Consider the following 13,044-nt stretch of genomic DNA (forward strand, 5'->3'; position numbering starts at 1 on the left):
AACAAGACAGGGACTCATGATCTCCTGAGTCATTTAACCCCACTCTCTCTGTTCCCCTTTCTGTTAAATGAAGATAAAACAGTGATGTTGTGAGGTCTGGTTCGTTAATATAAGTGTGTTTTTTCTACAAATACTGTGTATGTGCTTAGTATTATAATTTATTATTAACAACAGTAGCAAGCCAGTGTAAATATTATAGCATTTTAACACCAGCAAAACCTCTATGCTTATTAATTGTTGAAAGTAAACTAACATAGTGATAGTTGAGGTGGGAAAAAGGCTACATTTTGAATGGTTTTGAATTACATGCCATACAGGAACAGTCCAGACAAAATATGTACAAATTTAAGACTTTTAATAACAAAAATATTTATTCAGGGAAACATATGAGAGCTTAACTTTTGTCCTAAGAAAAAAAATAAATGAAGGCGTTCTAGGCCTGTATAATAAACACTATATCATTATTAAATTACCAAATTACATGCACAATTCACTTTTTTATTAAACAAGATATAATGTCAACAATGTTACAATAATCTTATAAAGTATAACAAGTTTTTAACTTTAACAGCAACATGCACAGTGCTTTGATACTCAGGAGACTAATTTTAAAAGTGAGGGCATTCAGTAATTGAAAAGCAAATTATACAATTAGTCACTTGAGTAATTTAATCATGCACATAAGTATCCCAACTGTGTTGATACTGGCTTTTAGTCAAATTTACTAGGGCTGCTTTTACGTTATCTCTAATTATTTTTGTTTTGTATCAGAAATACAAATTTATCTGATATAGAGTTTTTTTGTGCAGTATTGTCAGAATGCATTAATTTAAATCAGAGTGATTTAAATCACTGATTTTAATCATGATTTAAATCAGCAGTCAGGAAACCTTGATTTAAATCATAGGTTCTCAACCCAAGGGTCACCCCGCCCTGAGGGCACGTCAGACTTTCTAGAGGCCTTGGCTATGTGTGCTGGAGATGAGGGGCTGAAAGGGTCATTCCCTCTCCCCTTGTTAAATAGGGGGGACGTTCCTCCCACGTTTGAGAACCTGAACTTAACAGGGATGCAGTGAGATGGAGGCCCTGGAGTCCAGGCCCCCTACTTGGCCCTAGAAGGAACTGGGTGGCATGATGGAAGGGCAGCTGAGCCAAATCTGAACAAATGGTGTTGTGATCTGGCATAGGGGGTCACAACACCACTCAAATGTAATGGGAGGCAATGTTTTTATAGTACCATTACTTGCATGTTGATTTAAGTAATTCGCCTCGTATCTCCTGAATGAATGTATTAGCAACGCTAGGTGGCAGTACCCTTCTTGGTGTTGTAAGAGGTAAGGGGAGGGGCTCCAATTAAAAACCCTCCAAAACAGCTAAGGTGGGGCATGATACAAAAAAGGTTGAGACCCTGTGATTTAAATGATAAATTTTATGCATTTCTAGTTTTCAGTTATTTTTGTAAAGAAAGATTGATTCTTGTTGGTTGGTAACCATTAAAACATATTGATGTGCAACTATATATATACATTCACACTATATTTGATGCATCTTTTTGCTAAGCAAGAGCATGCAATTATCTGTACACATTTATTTAAGCAATTTATAGCTTAACTTTGATTTGTGAAGGAGGATGAAAGTCTTGGGGAAGGAGAACATAAAGCTGGAGTGTAGGGAAACAATCCTATAGTTGATACCCTCCTTCCAGATGATGTCATGATATCCTCTCACACTGAGAATACCCCTCCTGGGGAGGGAACCTCAGTTATTAGGAAGAGACAAGTAATAGTAATGGGGGATTTGATTATTAGAAATATAGATAGTTGGGTTTGTGATGACTGGGAGAATGCAGGGTGAGCTGCCTGCTAGGTGCAAAGGTTGTGGACCTTTTGGGATAGCTAGATAGACTTACGTGCAGTTCTGGGGAGGAGTTGAAGGTCATGGTACATATAGGTATCAAGGATATAGGGAAAGGTAGAGGAGAGGTCCCAGAGATTATATTTAGGCTCTAGGTAAGAGATTTAAGTCCAGGACCTCCATGGTAGCATTCTCTGAAATGTTTTCAGTTCACACGCAAGGCCAGGAAGAAAGGCAGAATTGCGGAGTCTCAGTGCATGGATGAAACATTGGTATAGTAAGGAGCGTTTTAGGTTTATTAGGAACTGGGGAACCATTTGGGAAAGGAGGAGCCTGTACAGGAAGAATAGCTTCCATCTAAACCAAAATGGAACTAGACTGCTGACATATAAAATTTAAAAGGCTATAGAGGATTTTTAAACTAAGGGCTGGCGGAAAACCGGCAGGTGCAGAGGAACACATGGTTCAGGCAGAGACATCCTTTACGGATGTGTTTATTAGAGGGAAACTCTATGTCCTAGTGAAGAGGATGGGAAAGAAGTTTGTAAAATACAGGTGGGAGCTGGTGAGGAACAATCAAACATAAAAGAATGCCATTTAAATATAACACATGAAGGCAAACAACTGAATATTGACAAAATGTGCAAATGCTAAAGTCTAAATATTAAAATGGGAGAATTAGAGTGCCTGACATTAAATGAGGATATGGATATAGTAAACATCACAGAAAGTTGGAGGAATGAGGATAATCAGTGGGATGCAGTAATAACAGGGTAAAAATATATCTATAGAATGACATTGTGTTGGTGGGGGAATGGCACTATATGGTAAAGGAAGTATAGAGTCAAATATAGTAAAAACCTTAAATGATTCAAACTGTGCCATAGAATCTCTAGGAATAGAAATTCCATGCTTGGATAATAAGAGTATAGAAGTAGGAATATGCTACCAACCACTTGACCAGGATGGTGATTGTGAAATGCTCAGGGAGATTAGAGAGGCTACAAAGGGAGAAAACACAATAGTAATGGATAAATATCCTCATATTGATTGGGTGTATGTTACCTCGGGAAGGGATGCAGAGAGAAAATTTTTAGACACATTAAATGACTGTTTTTTGGAGCAGCTTGTCCTGGAACCCGCAAGGGGGGAGACAATTCTTGATTTAATCCATGTGGAACACAGGATCTGGTCCAAGAGGTGAAGATAGCTGAACAGACAGTATCAAAAGGCTTACTAAAGTCAAGATATACCACATCTACCACTTCCTCTCATCCACAAGGCTTGTTGCCCTGTCAAAGAGAGCTATTGGGTTGGTTTGACACGATTTGTTCTTGGCAAATCAATGCTGACTGTTACTTATCGCCCTATTATCTTCTAGTTGTTTGCAATTGATTGCTTAATTATTTGATCCATTATCTTTCTGGGTACTGAAGTTAAGATGACTGGTCTGTAATTTCTTTTTATAGATTGGCACTATATTTGCCCTTTTCCAGTTCTCTGGAGTTTCTCCCGTCTTTCATGACTTTTCAGCTTCTTGAGTATTCTAGGATATATTTCATCAGGCCACAGTGACTTGAAGATATGTAACTTGTCTAAGTGATTTTTAACTTTTTCTTTCCCTATTTTAGCCTCTGATCCTATCTTATTTTCACTGTATGCCCCAAATAAAAACAAAACAAAACTGAAAGAGGACCAAAAAACACAGCTAAACATTAGAATAAAAGCAGTGGTTAAAGGCAAAAATGTATCCTTTAAAAATTGGAAGTCAAATCATAGTGAGGAAAATAGAGAGGAGTATAAGCTCTGGCAAATAAAGTGTAAAAGTATAGTAAGGCAGGCTAAGAAAGAATTGAAAGAGCAACAAGCTAAGGACACAAAAACTAGCAGCACCATTTTTTGAAGTACATTAGAATAGGAAGCCTGCCAAACAGTCAGTGGGACCACTGGACAATCAAGGTTTTAAAAGAACACTCAAGGAAAACAGGGCCATTGTGGAGAAGCTAAAAGGATTCTTTGCATCGGTCTTCACCACAGAGGATATGGGTAGATCCTCGAGCCATTCTTTTTAGGTGACAGATTCTTCAATCTTTCAGAATTCTTTGAGGGTGTCAACAAATATGTGGACAAGGATGATCCGGTGCTATAGTGTACGTGGACTTTCAGAAAGCCTGTGACAAGGTCCCTCACCAAAGGCTCTTAAGCCTTTAGTTGGTGTTGGTCATACTTTGAGCAGGGGGTTGGACTAGATGACTTCCTGACATCTCTTCCAACCCTGATGTTCTATGATTCTAAGTAGAGTAAGCAGTCACGGCATAAGAGGGGAGGTCCTCTCATGGATCAGTAACTGGTTAAAAGCTAAAAGAGTAGGAATAAACTATCAGTTTCAGAGTGGAGTGAGATAACTAGTGGGGTCCCGCAAGGATATGTACTGGGACCAGTGCTGTTCAACATGTTCATAAATGATCTGGGAAAAGGTGTGAATAGAGAGGTGGCAAAATCTGCAGATGATACAAAATTTCTCAAGATAGTTAATGTGAGGTGAACCTGCAGCCAGACCAGTGCTGCTCACTCACCCTTCCAGCAGAGCCTTCAATGACTTGTCTCTCAGGCATGCTGCAGCAACTCAGCTGTACTGACACATCCCATAAGCAGAGCCTGCAGTGATGCATCCCTCAGACTTGCGGCAGCAGCCTATCCCTAGTCAGGGTCTGGATCAGATGACCTCTAGACAAAGGTGCTTCACGCTATGCCAGAGCTGCACATTAATCTGTGCAACAGCACCATTCACGTAGGAGCCATCCTGCTGCCTCGTGGGGTCACAGACTTCCTAGGCTTCCAGCCTGCCCTCAATCCTGTCCCTGTTCTTTCCAAAGCCTTGCCTGAGCTTTGTTCCAAACCGCTTCAGCCTTGTCTGTTCCTTGTTCCAGACCTACACCTGCCTCCTGACCCCAGACTCTTGGACTGACTTCAACTCAGCTTTGACCTTCAGCCTGCTTCTGGACTGACTGCAGTCTTGATTTGCCTTGTTTCCAGGCTATTACCCTCATTCTGACCCACTGTCTGTCCTCAGACCCCAGTTTCAGCGCTGTCTGTGGTCCTGACTCTACATCCGGCTTCGACCCTTAGTACCTGTTAGCGACCACTTGTGTAACAACCAGGCCTGACCTCCTAAAACCCAGATCCTGACTGTTAAGTCCAAAGCAGACTGCAAAGAGTTACAAAGGGACCTCACTATACAGGATGGTTGGGTGGCAAAATGGCAGATGAAATTCAGTGTTGATAAGTGCATAGTAATGGACATTGGAAAAAATAGTCCCAACTATACATATAAAATGATGGGGTCTAACTTAGCTGTTACCACGCAAGAAAGATCTAGAGTCCTTGTGGATAGTTCCCTGAAAATTTCCACTCACTATGCAGCAGCAGTCAGTAAATGTTTAACAGTGTTAGGAACCATTAATAAAGGGATAAATAATAAAATGCTAAAATAAACCTGTAGTATGCCTATGCATGCAATTCTGGTTACCTCATCTCAAAAATATATGTATTAGAATTGGAAAACATGCAGAGAAGGGCAATGAAAATGATTGGGGTAGGGAACAGCTTCCATACGAAGAGAGAGTAAAAAGACTGGGACTGTTCCACTGAGAAAAGATATGACTAAGAGGGGATATGATAGAGGTCTATAAAATCATGAATGGAATGGAGAATGTTAACAGGAAATTGTTATTTACCACTTCACATAATACAAGAAGTTCTTGACACAATGCACAGGCAGCCTTTGGAACTCATTGTCAGAGGATGTTGTAAAGACCAAATGTATGACTGGTTTAAAGAAGTAGATAAGTTCATGGTGGATAGATCCATCTGTGGCTATTAGCCAAACTTAGTCAGTGGAGATAGCCTCATGGGTATCTCTGTGAAAGCAGTGGAGCCCTGACAGACAGTCAGTTATGCTCACCATTCCTCTGGGCATGACGTTTCCAAGGGACGGCTGGCACCGATGCCCTTGAAGTGCCCCGCACCTGACTGCTCCTTCTTCTGGCCTTATTGGGGTCCGTGGGATCATTATGGCAGGCACTCAGGCCCTTCTCAAGTGTTGTACTGTTCCTCTCCGTCTCTCCAGGGACTGAGTAAGATTGCCTTTCCAATCAATGAGGCCATAGTAGAACTGGCCAAAATGGTATCGCACACTCCAGCATCCTGTGTCCGTACATCGAAAAGAGTTGAGAAGCAATATTTTCTTCCTGCTAAAGAAGCTGAATTGTTATTCTCCCATCCTTTCCCCAACTCAGTAGTGGTACAGGCGGCCAGAGAAAGACCTTGGTCGCACTATCAAATGACTACACTGGCAGATAAAGACTTTAAGAGACTGGACCTCCTGGGGAGGAAGATCTTCTCCTCTGCAGGCTTGCAATTTTGTGTTGCTAATTCCAAGGTTTGTTAGCAAAATACGATTTTAATATTGATTCCAGGCTTGCAGATTTCAGAGAGAAGCTTTCCACAGAGGACAGGGCCCAATTTCACTCTCTTTTAGATGATGGGAAGCTAGTAGCAAAAGTAGCCCTCCAGGATGCGGCAGATATGGATTCCAGAGGTTTGGCCCCTAGTTTAGTAATCGGGAGGGACTCTTGGGTGTAATCATCAGGGTTTTCTAGGAGGATCCAAAACACCATCCAGGACTTCCCATTTGATGAGTTAAATCTCTTTAATGAGAAAACAGACGAGTCCCTGCACTCACAATAGGACTCGAGATCGACTCTGCATTCTCTGGGGATTTATACTCCAGCCCCCAGGAGGAAACACCAGTTCTATAGACCAGGGCCACCCCTTCCTCATGCATCCTACTATCAGTGCACAGCCGAGCCACTGTGCTAACACCAGAGAATTCAGTGGCATTGCTTTGTGGCCCACTCTACTGCCACAGCCTGTACTTATTCACAACCGCTAGCCAAACACTGTTATTGACGTATTTGTTGAGACCAACGTACCACCACTGATGCCACCCCCCTCTTCTCCTGTCATCTTTGGTGGCCATCTCAGACTCTCCGCCCACAAGTGGGACAAGATCACTATGGACAGTTGGGTTCTGGAGATTATCCATCAGAGATGCTCCAAAGAGTTTCTCTCCTTCGTGCCTCACAAACCCCCTTCCCGATTACCCTTTGGGGACCATTCTCATGACGTGATTATTCAGTGGAAGGAAGAATCCCCTTTACACTGAGGAGCGGTTGAGCATGTCCCACCTCATGGGAGAGGGTTCTACTCCCTGTATTTCCTAATTTCCAAAGCAGATGGAGGGTGGAGACTCATCCTGGACCTTTGGCAACTCAACATCTTTATTTGAAAGTGGCAATTCCAGATGATTATGTTGGCATTGATAATCCTCTCCCTTCAGGAAGTGAGAAGGTTTGAGGCTCTCGACATCAAGGACGCATATTTCCGCATGGACATTTACCCGTCACACAGGAAGTTCCTGTATTTTATGGTAGGCCAGGAACACTTCCAGTTTGAGTCCTCCCCTTTGGGCTTGCTACAGCACCGAGTTTAAAGCACCCTATTTCCAAAGATGTTCTTTCTGTGGTTGCAGCCCAGTTGCAATGCCAAGGCTATATGGTATTTCCATTCCAGGACGTTTGGCTTCTGGTAGGCCAGTCTTGTCAGCAGGTCAGGTCAGCAACAGGATTTCTCATACAACTCTTAGCAGCTCTAGGTGTTTGCATAAATAAAGAAAAATCCATTTTGTTACCCACAAAGACAATAAACTTTATAGGGGTGATGATGGACTTGGTTTTGGTGAGAGTATTCCTGCCCTTGGACAGGTTTCATACAATGAGCAACCCAATTTCACACATTACCTACAGACCGCAAACTACAGTGCACAGGAGTCTTTCACTGTTAGGCCATGGCTGCATGTACCTATGTGATGCTGTTTGTCAGACTCCACTTGTGGTGTTTGCAGGTTTGTCTCCACTTGATCTACTGACCACATCAATTCCAAGGTGGCTGTTCTCACCAGAGTTATCACCTCCCTTGCTTGGTAGCTGAACCCAGGAAAGGTCATGATGAGTGTTCCCTTCAGCCTTCCCACACCCAGGGCCACCACTGTGATGGATGCCTCCCTCCTGGAATGGGTTGCTCACCTGGACAACTACACTACTCAGGGTACCTGGACCCCACAAGAGGCCAGGCTACATATAAACATTCTGGAACTGAGGGTGATTTGCCTTGCGTGCAGGGCCTTTCTTCTGCTCACATGGTCACTCCATGTACAGATAATGTCAGACAATAACACCACAGTGGTCTATATAAACAAACAGGGTGGAGAGAGATCCTGTCCCCATTGCCTGGAAGGCATCAGACTTCGAAAATGGTGCATCAAGAACTGCATCATGATACAGGCCATGTACCTTCTCAGTATTCACAACTCCCTGGCTGACAAACTAAGCACAAGCTTCTCAGCAGAGCACGAGTGGGAGGTTCACAACACAGTCCTAAGCGAGATATTTACACAGTGGGGTTCTCAGCTATGGGAACTTTTTGCATCACAAATGAACAGAAGTTCCCCTGTATTGTTTCAGAGGAACCATACTCCCCCTGTATTGTTTGAGAGGAACCATGGGTTGTGAACCATGGGTCCGTCCCTTGTACTCCCTGTCCTGGACGAACAGCCTTAGATATGCCTTTCCTCCCATTCCCCCACTTCCACAGGTCATAGGAGGATATGATGTGACAGAGCCAACATCATTCTCCTAACATCCTATGGCCCGAACAGTTCTGGTTCACAGCACTTCTCATGATGCCTGCCTGCCCACCAATCAGGATCCACGCATTCCTGGATCTCCTAATCCAGGCCAGGGGAAAAATGAACCTCCACAATCCAGGGTCACTCCACCTCATATCCTGGTATTTGGAAGGGCATCAGAAATAGAAAGCTCAAATTCGGCCCCTGTTCAGGCAATCCTTAACCAAAGTAGTAAGAATTTTACTAGAACCTGCTATCTGTCCAAGTGGATACAACTCTACCAACATTCTCCAGATACCATAATCATCCCGGTTATCCTAAACTATCTCCTGTCTGTGATGGTCTCGCTATTAGTTTGCTGTGAGTACATCTAGCAGTGATTAGTGCCTTCCTCCCACTGGTAGAAGGACATTCCATCCTTACTCACCCACCCACAGTACGACTTATGAAAGGCCTGATCAGGACCTTCCCACCATTGCTTAAACCTATATCCTGTCAGTGCTCACAAGTCCACCTTTCAAGCTTGGAGCCTTCATAGAGGATGCTCATTGTACAGTGTTTCACAAAGAAAAGGTTTCTCTTTGATTATACTCCAGGTTTCTTCCCAAGATTATTTCTGAGTTCCTTGTCAATCAAATGATACACTTAACTGCATTTTTCATGCAACCCCATGCTTCCTCTGAAGACGAGACTTCACTACCTTGATATCTGGCATTCTGCTTTCAGAGAATCAAACCCACTAGGCAATCACAGAGACTCCTGATCACCATAGCAGAGAGATCACATGAGCAAGCTATATCCTCCCAGAGTAGGTATGTTGGTTTCAGGATGCATCTTAGGGCTTGTCTACACTTACAGGGGAACAGCGTGAAGCGATCGATGCATCGGTGGTCGATTTAGTGGGTCTAGTGAAGACCCGCTAAATCGACCACAGATCGCTCTCCCATCGACTCCTGTACTCCACCTGAACGAGAAGTGCAAGGGGAGTCAACAGGAGAGTGTCTCTCTTCGACATAGCGTAGTGTGGACCCCATAGTAAGTAGATCTAAGTATGTCGACTTCAGCTACGTTATTCACATAGCTGAAGTTGAGAAACTTAGCTCAATCTCCCCCGTAGTGTAGACAAGGCCTCAGAGTGCTAAAAGAGAGCAAAAATCCCACCCCCCGAGGGGATGTCACAGCTCACTCCACATGAGTATAAGCTGCCTCCACGGCATCCCTATCTAACATTCCATTGCAGGACATCTGCAGGGCAGCCAACTGGAGTTCTGTTCACAACTTTGTGACTTACTACACTCTAGTTCATGCCTTGGCGGCAGATGCAGTTGTGGGATCAGCAGTACTGCAAGCAACTTCCTCACGCTCACCTCCAGTCTGAACACTGTTTGCCAGTCACTTATGTGTGGAATACAAATAGCGACCGTCACTCAAAGAAGAAGTGGAAATTACTGTAACTGGAGGTTCTTCAAGATATGTGGGTCCTATCTGTGTTCCACTATTTGTTTTCCATCCCCTCTGCTTCAGCTCCTATTGGATTTGCGATAAGAAGGAACTGGAGTGGTGTCGACCCACACTGCCTCTTATACTCTCGTTCAGCAGCACGAGGAGATCTATTGTGTATGTGTGGGCCAATGGACACTGCTTTGAAGAATTTCCAGACTCATGTGCATGGCGCACATGCATATCCACATGTAGAATACAGATAGGACTATACATCTTGAAGAACCTCCAGTTACAATAAGTAACCTGCACTTCCAAGACTAGAAGGGAGAATCAAGAATATTGTATCACTGTTTCTTGGGACAAGAGAGGGATTTGAAGATGCTTAAGTTTTATTTTGAAGAACTATTTCAAGTCCAACATATAAATATTCTAGAGTAAGTCCCAACAGCATAAAGGCCTGGTTCTACAAGCCTTCCATATGTGGGAATACGAATGGAAGTTGAACCCAAGGTGGACTTTCAGGATTGCGCCTGTATTGTGCTACAGACTGAATGAGCTGTTTGGATTAAGAGGAAGGGGCAGATCTAAAAGATGTTACACAGGAAGAAGTGCAGATATTTAGATACTACTTGATGTGAGGATTTAGAGAGAGGGCCAAGTTGAAGGTAATGCCAAGGTTAGAGGCCTGACTGATAGGGAAGATGATGTCCACAGTAACTGAGAGGGGAGGATGGGTCTTGAAGTAGAAGATTAAAAGCTCTGTTTGGGCCTTATTGAGTTTAAGTGATGATTGGACATCCACAAGGAGACGACAGAAAGACAGGCCATGATCTTAGTTTGGACAGAGGAGACAGGTCAGGAGTGGAGAAGTAGATCTGTAAGACATCAGCACAGAGATGGTAGTGTCATGTTTGTGAATGAACTTGACCAGAGAGAAGTATAAGTAAGGGGTTCTCAAACGTTTTTTTTTGCTGGGATTCTGTTTGAAAATATTTCACGCTTCGATGACCCCCCATACCATGCCACCCTTACTTCTGTACTGCTGCTGGTGGCAGCGCTGCCTTCAGAGCTGGGTGCCTGGCGAGCAGTGACTTCAGTAGCTCAGACATAAGTTAGGGGTTTGTTACAGGAGTGGGTGGGTGAGATTCCGTGGCTTGCGTTGTGCAGGAGGTCAGACTAGACGATCATAATGGTCCCTTCTGACCTTCAAGTCTATGGTTCTATGATTCTATGATTCCATGTGCCTGCTATCTGAGAACTCTATCCCCAGTACATAAGCTACCCCAGAGGGTTCTCTTGACTATGCAGCCATGAGAATATGGTCTGGTTTAAAATGCCCAGCACTCTACCATAAGAATAAAGGTGTACTCCAGAGAAAGATGAATAATGAGCATTTAAATCAGAGTATTAAAGTGTCTCCACACAAACACCAGGAGTATGAGAAATAAGTAATATGAGTTGGAAGTGATATTAAATAATGGAAAGGATGACTTGGTGGGCAGGACTGAAACTTGATGGGATGATTTTCAGTTCAGATGGGTAAAATCTATATAGGAAGGTGTCACAAACTTGTTCTCAGTCACCCACTATTATTACGATTATTATTATTTATTTTATTATAACACACAGGCTGATTCTCTGCTTTGGCCAAGAGCACTCAACTAATTGGGGCAGGGAGGAGGTCATAAAGCCAGTTACAGCTCCCTGAGTCTCTGCTTAGCTCCAGCCCAGCATAGTTTAGAACAGCCTGGGGGATGTCCAACCTGTGTCAGCTGTAGATAGCCAGATCACAACAGGTTCTGGCTCTATCCTTCCCTGATATATCCCTTGTGCTGGGGTTGAATGGGGTGGGGGTGGCATAGGAGATGGCTTTCCTGGCCGTACACCCCCTGGAGAAGCCTGCATGCTGGGAAAAGGTGGGTGATATCAGCTCCCTTTGTGTTGCCTGAGTGACAAAAAGGAAATGCAGTGGGGCAGTGAATCCACCCTGTAGCCTGTACATCTTTTATTCAATCACTGTCCTGTCTGTCTCAAAACAAAGCACTACATGGACTCTGTGACTGATAACTCCCTCTCTCTCTCTCCTGCTTCGTTATTTTTATGTTGTGATTTTTTCAGTAATGTCTCGCTTGATTTGTGGTTACTATCAAAAGAGACAATCCTGATATCTGATAAACAATTTTTCTTTCATAAGTAATATCTACACATAAATAGTTAAGCCATATGACAGGTCAACCAGGGAAAATAAACAAGTACCCCAGTTTCCATGCTGGATTGGTTTTAGCCTAGTACTAACTTTAAAAGAATGCATATTGATACAAAACATGAAGATAAGAAATAGAGAGCTAACCTCCATATACATGAAGCCTTTGAGCCTCTCCCTCTGAGCTTTGCTGGGCCAGCAGCTATGGAGACCATTTCTTATTTAACCGAGCCTTAAAGAAGAGAGATTTAGTCTTTATTGCCAGTGTTTGAATGTCTTTATTAATACAATTATTTATTATTATTAGCGTCCAGTAGGCATAAGGGATGGATGATTTGTAATCAGAGCTCTTTTTAGATATGTTAGAGATTAAAAAATATTTGATAAATAAACAGATGCTTTTTCATATATTTGGTGTAACATTTTGCATCTTTCTTCTGCCGCCTCCTCCCCCCCCCGAACTGTTTATGGTGACCACATTTTCAACACATGGCTGGAAACAGAAGTGATCTTTGCAGCTATAGATGCTTCTTAATGTTAGTTCAAGATAAATATGGTCATGGAGTCTGCTGCTGTATAAAAAGGTGAGAAAACAAATAAGAACAAGTGTTAATTTATGTATGCAGATTCCACGTCTGCACAGCAGGTGAAAATGCTGCATTAATGCTGGAAATGTCCATCCTGCTGTGTAGTTTTCCCCCCTTTTTATTACTTGGATGTTTGGTCTCAAATGAATGTAGCATACTTATCTGCATGTTATCACAATGGATCCCTCTTACTTTCCAGTTATTCATAC

The 13,044-nt window shown here is 42.9% G+C and overlaps 1 long non-coding RNA gene across 2 annotated transcripts in view; it reads left to right on the forward strand.

The window, feature by feature from the left end:
- Positions 1-12,833, forward strand: part of LOC144272668 (uncharacterized) — a 41,854-nt gene extending 29,021 nt beyond the window's left edge. For both annotated transcript variants that reach the window (XR_013347618.1, XR_013347617.1), the window contains exon 3: positions 12,752-12,833. This is a non-coding gene — a long non-coding RNA (uncharacterized LOC144272668). The remainder of the gene's footprint in view (positions 1-12,751) is intronic.
- Positions 12,834-13,044: the final 211 nt, after the last annotated feature.

Source organism: Eretmochelys imbricata, chromosome 12, assembly GCF_965152235.1.
Source record: "Eretmochelys imbricata isolate rEreImb1 chromosome 12, rEreImb1.hap1, whole genome shotgun sequence".
In the NCBI taxonomy this organism is placed as follows: domain Eukaryota; kingdom Metazoa; phylum Chordata; order Testudines; family Cheloniidae; genus Eretmochelys; species Eretmochelys imbricata.